Below are 12,511 nucleotides of genomic sequence, written 5' to 3'. Positions count from 1 at the left end.
GAGACTCCATGAGAAACTTTTGCTTCAAAAAGGGTTCCATAGCTGAAAAAGTTTGAGAACCCCTAGTCTAGTCTGTTAATGCCATTATACCTAATAACATGAATAATTCGAAATCATACGGGGCTTTATAGGTCATAACCAGTTCTTTGAAGTGTGACCTGAAATGGACTAGAAGCCAGTACAGTTGAGATAACAAGAGAAAAATCTAACACTGCATTACTATTTGTTAGGATTTGGGAAGACTATTTTGTTAAACAAACATGGCCTGTTTTAAGGCTCTTTTTCCAATTAATTTGAGCCAAAGGTATAGAATAATAGAACTGTTGGAAGAGATCACAATAGCCAATCAGTCCGACCCCCTGCCATATAGGAAGACACAATTAAAGCACTATCAACAGATGACCATTCAGCCTTTGTTCAAAAACATCCAGATGAGACTCCACCACACTCCAAAGTGGCATACTCTTACAGCTCTGACCATCAGGATTTTTTTCTAATGTTCAGGTGGAATCACCTTTCCTGTGGTTTGAATCTATAATTCCGTGTTTTAGGCTGCTTCTCTACATACACTATAATTTAGTTTGCAGGTGGATTAAAAAGTACCAGTTTCACTGTGCAGTACCTACACAAAAAGCCAGGTTCTGATTGTGGATCAGAACTGAACCCAGGAATGTTTTTTTCCTTAACCATTCTGCTGATATGTGTTGATATCGCCATATCTGTTGGGATCAGCACTGGACCCTAGTAGAGCACAAGGAATGAGTACAAAGGGGCAGAAACTGGGAGTACGCATAGGAATTGTGGTTTCCTCTCCAGGGGGGTACTTGTTTATCTTCTGACCAACTGTGTTTCAGGGTTTTTAAAAGTATGTCAGTGCTAGCGGTGTCCTGACAAGCACCCTGTATTTTCCGGTCTCAGATTGAGCCCTCCATGGGATATACTCTGATAGGCTACAACTAATTTTTTTGTCTTGTTTCAGACTTTCTGGTAAGTTTTTAAAGATGCTGTTTTTGGCTTAATGCATGCTATAGCATTTTGTGGACACACCACTCTTGAGCCATTATACGGTCTGTGTAAATACAGCCCAAGTCTCCGGAGCAGCAGAAAATAAGCTTTCTACTCCCCTCAATATGACATCCTTTCAAATGTTCAAACAAACTATCATGTCTCCTCTTAGCCTTCTCTTCTCCAAGCTAAACATATCCAGTTCTCTAAGTCATTCCTCACTAGGTTTGGTTTTCAGACTTTTTGCCATTTTGTTTCACTTCACTGGGTACATCCTAATATCCGTCTTAAATTGTGGTGTCCAAAATGGGCACAGTATTCCAGGTGAAGACTGACTGAAGAAGAATAGAGTCGTATGATTACTGACTTCAGTGTACACAAGACCTGCACAACCTGTGGCCCCCCAGGTATTTTGAACTTCAGCTCCTAGGATTCCTGACCATTGGACAAGCTAGCTAGGACTTGTGGGAGTTGGGAGTCCAAACACCTGGAGGGCCACAAGTTGTGCAGGCCTTATTAGAAACTGGGCTCATATTGATACAACATAAAATCGCATAGGTTTCTTTAGCTGCAGTATCACACTGTTGACTCAAGTTCAGCTTAAAAGTCTAGTCCATATTTTTCTAGCTTATTTGCAAAAATATCAGCATAATGATGATATTACTTATGTGGCTCACAAGAGCAGACTTTTGAATTGTGCAATATTTTAAAATTAACTAAATTTATTTATTTATTTATTGTTCAAACTTATATGCCCCCACTCCCCTAAGGCTTGGGGCGGCTTACAAAATATATTTAAAACATTCTAAAAACATCTTTTAAAAACATCAATAACAAATCAAAAGCCTGCCGAAACAGGTGTGTCTTACATGCCCTGCGGAAGGCTGATAGGTCCCATAAGGCACGAACTTCAGGTGGCAGAGTGTTCCAGAGAGATGGCGCCACTGCTGAAAAGGCTCTGCATCTAGTTGTTGTTAGACGCAAGGTCTTAAAACTGGGAACTTCCAATAGGTCTTGGTCCTCAGAGGGACAATATATCATATGGGCATATAATGACTGGAACAATCCAAAGGCTATTTACAGAGACAGAGTTCTTAAAAACTATAGGTTTCATTTGGCTTTCATCTGTAGCAAATATTTAAACAGCAGCAAGTGCAAACAAAGAGCTGAGAACTGACCACAGTCTTATTTGAGGATGCTGAGAGAAATGTACCTCATTCTGTTCAGATTACCCCACTTTCCAAATAATGAGCTCAATCAAATTCCAGTTACATTTTCAGTAGAATCATTGAAACCAATGGGATTTCATCATATTGATTTCAGTAATCCTGCTCCAAATATGAGTAAAACTTTGATGTAACTTAATATTTATAAGAACCTAAACTTGAGATCCAGCATGATATGGTGCAGTGGTTCTCAACCTGGGGACTCCAGATGTTTTTTGCATACAACACTCAGAAATCCCAGCCAGTTTTACCAGCTGTTAGGATTTCTGGGAATTGAATGCCAAAAACATCTGGGGATCCCAGGTTGAGAACCACTGATATAGTTGACGTGGCATCTAGGGCTCATGGAAACCCACTTTGTGACCTTAGGTGAGTCACACTCTTTCAGTTTCAGAAAATCCTTTGATAGTTTCACATTAGGTTCACTGCACGTCAGAAATTACTTGAAGATATTCAACACCAAAACAAATTGGGGGTAGGGGAGGAAGAGCAGGAGAAGGCTGTCTAATACAGAGTAAATGTGTATTACCATTTGCCTTCTTTCCATGAAACAGGTTATTTTATGCTTAATCTGTAGCCATTTTGCAATCATTTTACATCATTGGGGGAAAGACAGTTATTTTGCAAAGGAACTTTTTGTGTCCCCTCAAATTAATGAGACTTGTTTTGGGACTGGAGCTGAAAACTGTCATAGAGGCTGGAAATTTCTTAACATATTTTCTTGACAATCATATCAGGGATTTACATTCTCTCATCAGAGTAAATGACTGTCCTATATATCTGCAGATAAAATAAGTGATATTTGCATGGAAGGGATGGGAACCATGTGACCCTTAAGATATTGTTAGATTGCTACATAACAATTAGCTATGCTGGCTTAGCAAGATGGGAATTGCAGTTTTCAAATATCTGGAAGGGTACATATTCCGAACTTCAGAGCTAAGACCACCACTGCTATGGACTCAAAAATACAAATAGAAACTCTGATTCAAACATCTGAGTCAGTTTTTGCTTGCAAAGTATTATATGGTTGGATGTCTTGAAATTTAAAAGATTTACTTTCTTGGCAAAGTTTCTGAATACATGTTATTGTTTGTCCTGGCTTTTAATTTTTTTTTTTAGCCTTTAAAGTTTTTTTGATTGAAAAACTCTAAGGCCATGAAAAGATGAGCTTACAGCCCCCACATGATTATGATGTTAGTTATATGTACATTTGCAGTCACACCTTCCCTTACGATCTCTATTCGTGCCTCTTCGAATTCTGCAGAACTGCTGGTCACAGCTAACCTCCAGTTAGAGTGCTCAAGGGCCAGAGCTTACATTTAACGACCATGTTGTTTATTCCTACTTCCTAACTATCACAACTGAATCCAAAGAGTCTAGATTTGGGGAATTGAGAGATAAGAATAAAAATCATAACAGCAGCAGGAGGGACAACAATGATAACAACAGTGTGACTCACCTATATATGAATAGACAATCCAGTTACATACAGCAAGTTTCATTAGCTTTAGAAAAACATGAGCAGAAAGGGTGAAGCTATAAAATTATATTTATTTGTGTTTATTTACTGAAATCACATGCCATTTAAAGAATGAATAAAAAGATATAAAAATAGTGTACATCACTGATATTTTCAATTTTTATGTTTCTTGTGCAGCATCCAAGCCAGTGATCAATGAATTTATTCAGGAATGACATGGGTAAAAACCAGATATAAGGACAATTCACACAGCTTGCTGTACAAGAGGAAGAAAAGTCCTATTTGAGATGTAATACAACACATAGATGTTAGGAACTGTGTATTACTTCCATGTTTTCGTAATATTCGAAAAATGAGTGAAGAGTGTAGCATGAATAAAATTATAAAGTTCATTGAAAATATCATCTTAAGGCCACTTATTTAGGATCTGCATTCCTCATAATCCTGTTATAAACGTTAGTTGAGAACAAAGGCAGGTTATTCAACATAACCATGGGAGGTATTCATATGCATTTGGGAGCTGAATAGCTTATAGAATCCTTGTATCTTGAGATGTGCAGCAACTATTGCATGGAGAGTCAGGCTTTCTCTGATGTAAAACCCAGCTAGATCATTTAATAAATCCACTTTTGCAACCATGGCTTTTTCTATGGTGGTCACAATGCCTGTGCATTCGATGAAAAGAAGTATTTCAATTCTCATTTCAAAATTAGGGGCCACTGGTGAATCATTTCTAAAGTGTTTCTAAAATATTGAAAGTGGTCTGGTTCATTTCTATTCAAAAACACCCTAAATTTGTTAATGTTTTGTTTAGGTAATCTGTCCATTCACACCAATGGGAACATTTCTGGGGCTAGAGCAACCCCAGAGGCCATCTAGTCTTACCCCATTCTGCCATGCAGGAAAAACACAAACAAAGTGCCCCTAACAGATGGACATCAACCCATCCTTTGCAACAGTAGTAGTAGTAGTGGTGGTAGTAGTAGTAATAGGCCATCAAGTCTTACCCCATTCTGCCATGGAGGAAAAGCACACCTACCCATCCTTTACATTAATAATAATAATAATAATAATAATAATAATAATAATAATAATAGGAAGAGGAACCCAGAGGCCATCCAGTCCTTCCCCATTGTAGCATGCAAAAAAAGCACAACCAAATCACTCATCCCAACAGATAGCCAGCCAGCCAGCCTTTGCAGTAATAGTAGTAGTAGTAGCAGCAGCAGCAGTAGTAATATTAGGAGGAACCCAGAAGCCATCCAGTCCTACCTCATTCTTCCATGCAGGAAAAGCACAACCAAAGCACCCCCAACAGATGGTCATCCATCCAGCCTTTGCAATAATAGTAAAAATGATAACAATAATAACAATAACAATAATAGAGGAAACCAGAGGCCATCCTGTTCAACCCCATTCTGCCATGCAGGAAAAGCACAATCAAAGCACTCCCAACAGATAATCATCCACCCAACCTTTGCAATAACAACAACAACAACAACAAAAGGAGGAACCCCAAAATTCCAACCTACTTCTGCCATGAGGAGAAGCACCTTCAAGGCAGCAGGGGCTCTGCCTCCTCTCTTCCCCTCTCGCTCAGTCCTGATAATAGGTTGGCAGAAGCTGGGACTAACAGCAGGAGCTCATCCCGCTCCTCGGATTCCAACCACCAACCTTTTAGTCAGTAAGTTCAGCAACTCAGTGGTTTAATCCATTACACTACCGGGGGCTCCAAGTGGTGTTGACTAGACCTGAATCCACTAAAAGATCTAAAGATTAACTGGTTCAATCATCCATTCCTACAATAACAGAACAGAAACACATGGGAAGACTTCAAACTGGATATGGGTGCAATGGCTAAAAGGCTGGATTTGCTTGGGATGATAAGAGATCACGGGAAATGGTGAATTAGCACCTTACTAAACCCGCAGAGCATAATAATCACTAGCACAGGATGCAAACAGCAGCTAGTCCCAAATATCACTGACCTCATTTACAGTCAACTTCTACTATGACATTTGTAAGAAAGCTTCTGGTATCCACAGAAAAACAAGTTTCATGTTTAAGCCAGATACTTATTAGTCTTGCTGAGGTAATACCTGACTAACCTTCTCCTTAAATATAGGGGTTCAGAGATGGCAGCTGTTTCACTAAGGATTGGAAATGTGCCCTGAATTAAAGAATGTAAAATGCATAATGTATATACTTCTTTTGGTGCCTATGTTCTTGCTCATCTGCTGGAATGACACAAGTCCCACTGAAGAGGTAGAAATGGTACCATTACTGTGACCTCAATGCCACAGAAAGTGTGGATTGGTTAAATGAAAATTCATTATGTCAGTGTGCATTCGTTGGTTACTCATATAAGCTATATAAATGTCTGCTCATATCTAACAACTAGAGAAGTACTTGTAGAAAAACAAATATATATTTCCTAAAGCCTTAAATGCATGAATGTTCACACTGGAATAGCTCAGTCTATTTGCCATTAGAACATATTGAGTCTATCTTGGATTTGGCCACCGGAGATGAGCAGGACCCAATTGATCAACCAACAAATCAGCAAACAAATACATAAAAGCAAATACTGATATAAAAGGTAAAGGTAAAGGTTTTCCCCTGACATTAAGTCTAGTCGTGTCCAACTCTAGGGGTTGGTGCTCATCTCCATTTCTAAGCCAAAGAGCTGGCATTGTCTGTAGACACCTCCAAGGTCATGTGGCTGGCATGACTGAATGGAGCGCCATTACCTTTCCGTCAGAGTGATATCTATTGATCTACTCAAATTTGCATGTTTTCGAACTGCTAGGTTGACAAAAGCTGGAGCTAACCGCGGAGCACACCCCGCTCACCGGATTCAAACCGCTGACCTTTCAGTCAGCCAGTTCAGCAGCTCAGTGGGTTAACCCACTGTATCACAGGAGACTCCCAAAATACAGATATGCCTCCATTAAAAAAGCCAGTTTACCAGCGTTTAGTATTTTAGGAGTTGAAGGCCAAAACATCTGGGGACCCTCAGGTTGAGAACCACTGGTCTAGTCAATGCCACATGGATCAAGGGGCTTAGTCAGCAGAAGACTTTTTAAAATTTTACTGGAACATTCTATGTCCTGGACATGTGATCTATCACGTAACTAAATACATGTGTGACTAATCTCCACAATCATACAAGGATTATGGCCAAATCACCTTATGAGTATTGTCTAATCTAGGAGAATTTTAATCATGTTTCCATTACTACATTTCAAGTCTACAGTTCTTATATCCACATTATTCTAGTTCAAAACATAAACTATTTTTATCTTTAAAAACATCTGTGCTACTGAAAAACAAATGAACATTAAATAACTTTCTACAGTGATTTGTGTTAAGGTACGTAAATAAAGAAAAAAATTGTTACAGCTGCAGTAATGTTGCCTGCCACAAACAAAATCAGTCAATAAAAGCACTTTGGAAAGTTAAAAAGCCAAATGAATGAATAAGCCCTCTTTAAATTCAATATTCCCTTGTATAAAATATTAGGGCCCTAGCTTAAATGGCTCTCTCCTGAGTATAGTATATACTTTTTCTGTTTTATCAGCAGTCTTGCACTCTTACTGCTAGTAAATTCATTTATTTGCTCTGAATTGCAGTGCGTTGCCAGTACTTTTCAGCACATTGTAACCCCATAACATGCCCTTTATCAACACTAAAGTTTTTCTTTCATAGATCATTGATTCCTTTTTCTGTCTTAAAATCTATGCTGTCAAACACTGGCCTTATGAGCTGGACCCATATTAGTTGAACCAAGTGAATCCTCTATTATTTGATGAGGCCAATGTGTGGATAAATAATTCTGACATAACCACAGCACCACTGAAGTTCCCAATAGGCAAGATTTTTCCTATTACATAAAAGGAGAGAAAACATAGTGGGATTGCTGATCTGAGCATTCTCTTTTAGGCTACACCAGAAGTATGGACAAATAATTTATATAGGAGAAGGAGATGCCCCAACAGACCCAAAATAAAACGTTGCCATGGTTCATTTTTGTGTTTCTACTCTATATTTCTTTCCTGATTCAGTCTTTTGGCTTTTAATGTAACTTTTAAAACTTTTAATACAGTTAATTTTTAAAAAGAAGCAAGATGGACATCTACCAAATTTGAGATCTTCAGATGTGTCTTCAAATAAGGATAAAAATTGGGTTGCTGTTAGCTTTCTGTATGGCCATGTTCCAGAAGCATTCTCACCTGATGTTTCGCCCACATCTATGGCAGGCATCCTCAGAGGTTGTGAGGTATATAATGCTTCTGGAACATGACCATACAGCCCAGAAAATTCACAGCAATCCAATGATGCCGGTCATGAAAGCCTTTGACAACACAAGGATAAAAATCACCATCTATTTCATTCCCTCACATGAAAATGAAGGTTTTAAAAGTTCTCTGCTGAAAAGAGTTGACACATTCTGCCCAGATTTTTCATAGTAAAAATATTAGCCCAAGGTTTTTGTTGTTGCTCAGGTATTTTGTGTGTGTAAAAAATATTTCCTCACCCAAAATGCAACAATATTATTGTACAAGAGAAAGGATGGAATTTGCAGAAGCGGCTCCTGATTGGAAATAAAAAGGCATTGATTTTTTCACACTTCCCATAGTAAAAATAAATATAAAACTTGTACTTGGATGACTATTTTTGGGAGGGGGTATCTTATTACGACATCTTTTGTCACTTTGTAGCCCTTCTCTTATGCATTTTTCAATAGTGAGTATAGTTGTACTGTGCATGTGTATATGCCTTCAAGTTGCCTGTTGGCTTGAGACAGCTCCATGAGTGTCATAGTTTTATTAGGCAAAGGATACACAAAGATAGTTTTCCATTACATTCCTTGAAGTAAGAGTACCTGGCATTCTTTGGTAGTTCCCCATCCAAATATCAAAATCACATCACATTTTGGTGTTTTCAGCATATTATTTAGTAGACATGGGCTTGGTTACTATTTTGGCCATTTCATTCGTGTTTCGTACCATTTTTGTTTATTCGGAATGCATGAAACAGTACATTCCCCTCCGGTACGGAAGAACCAGTGAAATGAATGAAATGTAGAAATGGTAACTGTTTATTGTCTGATTTTTGTGCCTGCCAGGGCTGCAGGGCCTGGGAGGCACAGGCACTTCTTTCTTCTCCCCCCTTAACTGTGTAAAGCAAAGGAAAAAACCTTACTGTAACTCCATCAGTGTGCATCTTTGCCCACTGCACAGCACATCTTTGATGCTCCACTTCAGGTCTGGCACACGAGTAAGCGGAGCACTGAGGAAGATGCAGTGTTCGGTGCTCTGTTTCAGGGCCTGCTGGCAGGCCTACTCACCAGATACAGTCATTTTCCAAGGAGAATGCATCTGGTGAGCAAGCCCAAAACACACGCACGCACCAGACACACTCTCCTTGGCCTCAAAAATGAAAATGGTGCCATATGAATGGAACATACAGAAACAGATAGCAATTCCATACAAATGAACAACACTATTATTTAGGCATATAGGAGCAGGTAAAAAAATTAGTATGATGAGAAGACATGGGAAAGTATGACAATGTGTGATCTAATCTAAGGCATTTGTGTCCCCATAGTCTTATCTTACAGCAGAAGTGGGAAAAGCCCTGAAACATTCCCAAGCACAAAACAATGAAGAGCAAAATGTTGGCACCAAAATTGCCTCAACTTGTGCAACACCATACCCAGATGCATCTGTTTTTTGCCTCCCTTACATTCCCAATCCATATACCCAAGCCTCATTCAAAAATCACTCAAAACCTGAACAAGAAACTATATGACATCCCTTCTGGTTCCATAAAAATGCACAAGTGTGGTCTTCCAGGAAAGTCTCCATACCAGAAGCAGTTGTCCATCTCTGTTATGAGTTATTCAAATTTGCTCACCTCTTCTGGAACTATGGAGCTCAATTATTAACAAGAACTGGATAATGTGTTTTTAGAAAGCAAGGTAAAATAGTCATTGGAGACAAATTTTGCAGTGACTGGGCAGGCATAACTATGGAAGAAAGAAATCCCTACCTCCCCAGTTTTGGTAATCCACAAGCACCGTCTCTTCTCCTAGTGAACAGATATCATTGGATATTACAAACCTTATAAACATTACAAACATTAAGTATAAACAAGATCATAAAACTGTCGGACAGAACAGAAGCAAGAAAACTAACATAAATTGTTTAGGGGAGAGGGGGGATTTGGAAGCTATGCCAAAGCACTGTGATGGTGGAATAATGAGACATTTGTTAATAAGAATATGCTAAATTTGTGTTTATATGTACTATACTTAAGAAGGGAGTGTGGAATTCCCTCTGTCATGTAATAGATTTGTCAATTTAGGATCTAAATTTAGGAGCATCCAGTCCATAAAAGCTTTCGGGTGCCACACAATACTTTACTGCTTTTGTGTACATAATTTGCGCCAAACTGATAATTATAGTTGTGATATCCTGACCAAGCAAACATTTTTCTACAAATCATTTTGAAATCACCCCATACATGTAACTATGGGTGCATCTACACTGTAGAATGAATGTAGATGGCTAAGATGGCAGAGAGGTAGCAGGAACTATACAGCAGCTCGGTAAGAGAAAACACAATCCAAGTTAATCCTCCCATCTCAGTCTACCCTTGCTAGCTAGAGCTCTTGTTTAGTCATCCTGGGTCTCGGAGGAGGCCTTGGGGGCTAATTCTGCGTGGCTCAGCAGGAAGAAAGGGGAAAGAGAAGATCGGGAGAGAAGAGGTAGAGGGCTACTACAGCCGCCATTACAACAGGGCTGGAACGCTCTCCCTCATTCTGCCTCCCTATACTAAACAACTGCTGCTGCTGTTGCTGCTGTTTGGAACTGACTTTTCTGTCACTAGGGCCACTGCTGGTCTCTAACCTCTCCATCGTTAATGACCAGCTTGGGAGGGGGGTTTACACCGCTCCTGCTGCTTTGAATTCTTCGGAGCCGATCACTGCTCTGCAGCTGGCCGCTGTGTTGCCTAATACTGCCTACTTGTCTCACTCGTGGCAGCTAGCTTTCTATCCGAGGCGGCTCTCCATCTGGGACTGGGACTGGCTGTTTCCGAAGCCATTAACACCCAATTATCAGTGCTAGCTGCTTCAAAGGCTCAAAAGGCTGCAGTGACTTCTACTTGTGCTGCTGCTGTTGTTAGAGACCTCCCCCCCCCCCCCCCGGAGGCCTTCTTGTTATTACAGCTGCTATTCACCATCCGCTGCAGTCACTGCTTATTCTCACTGCCCAGTGCTTCCCGGACTGCCCAGCTGTCTGCGTTTCGGCATCGCTGCTTCCCCGATTGCCCTGGTACCCTCCAGCGTTTCCACCTTGCTGCTGTGGGGAGTAATGTGACCACTGGAGCATTGCTATTGTCCACCATTGCAAGAATTTTGTTGTAGCCTTTAAGAACTACAGCTTACCATTGCTGTTGGCAGCACTGGGGTTTTCTACATTGCCTATCCTCCTAAAGGACACAGGAAGCAGTGCTGTGGAGTGCACCATCTTGGTACCATTGCTCCTTGGGACTTGCCTGGGCTTGGCTGACCTCTCCATCTGCCCCTGCCCTGTTGGAATCAACAGCTAGGGCCAGTGCTGCGTGACAAAGGGATTTCCTGTACCGAACTCCAGCTATATTAAGGCCGCCTAGCTGGACTGGGGGGCAGCCTGCATTGAGTTGCATCCAATCTGCCATCTGTTTTTTGACGCCATCAAGCCTTTTTTTTTTTTAGAGAGAGTTTAATTATTGGTTGAGAATCAATGAGGAAGTTCTAGATAGGAATAGCTTGGATCATTTGGGGGGGCATTTGTTGATGTAGGAGTTTCCTATGAGTTTTGATGAGTTAAGATACGGTCTTGTGGGTTATGGAATGTGCTTGAGGGTTAGTGCAAGTGAATGTTAGTTTGTAGAATGTTAGTTTAGAACCGTCTAGGAAAGGTTCAAGAAAGTTGGTTTGAGAAAGTTGTGGAAAGATTAGGTTGGGAATGTACAATTATATTTGAAGGTCTGGAGTGGTAACTGTTGGAAGGTTTTTGGAAGTGATATAGGAATTATGGACAAGCCTGGAACTCGTAGGAATAATGAACTATCCCATCTATGCGACCTCATGGGCAAGTCATTTGCCCTTGTTTTGTCACAACTCACTATGTTAAATAAGAAATTGGACCTCATTTTTAATGGAATTTCTCTCATAGTGAGATCTCCGGCCCAAAATGTCATCCAGAAGGAAGAGGACGCCATAATGAACATTGATGTTAAGGACTGGTCGCGGGTGCCTGATGGAGAGGGCGGGGAAAGACATTCCGAATGTGAAGTGAATGTGTCTATGGGAACTGAGGTTGTTGGGGAAGAGGGAGAGCAGGTTTATTCCTGCAGTACAGAAGGGAGGGCCAAACACAGGACAGGGGAGTCTGGCTGGTTAAGATCTTTCATAAATTTGACACCAGAGTCTGCTCCTCATCCATCAAATCCGTAATGCCATCAAACCCAAAATTTTCTTTTCCAGCATGGGAAATTGGCTTTTGAAATTACAGACTCAGGATTGAATAGGGGTAGATGGACCTCTAGGAGAGCGATCCAGAAGTCCCTAGCCCAGATACTATCGAAGAGCTTATCAGCAGTCAGACTAAAGACCTTTACTTGGCTGTGTAGGGACTTCCAGTTTCGAGATCGTTTCATATCCCTTATTGCCACCTTTGAAGATAGCCTATTAACAGAAGAGCTCTGGGCACTTAAACCCTTATTGTTATCTTGGGGAATTAATGTC

Source organism: Anolis carolinensis, chromosome 3 (assembly GCF_035594765.1).
Source record: "Anolis carolinensis isolate JA03-04 chromosome 3, rAnoCar3.1.pri, whole genome shotgun sequence".
In the NCBI taxonomy this organism is placed as follows: Eukaryota; Metazoa; Chordata; class Lepidosauria; order Squamata; family Dactyloidae; genus Anolis; species Anolis carolinensis.
The sequence above is the reverse complement of the archived record's forward strand: the minus strand, read 5'-3'. Positions refer to the sequence as shown.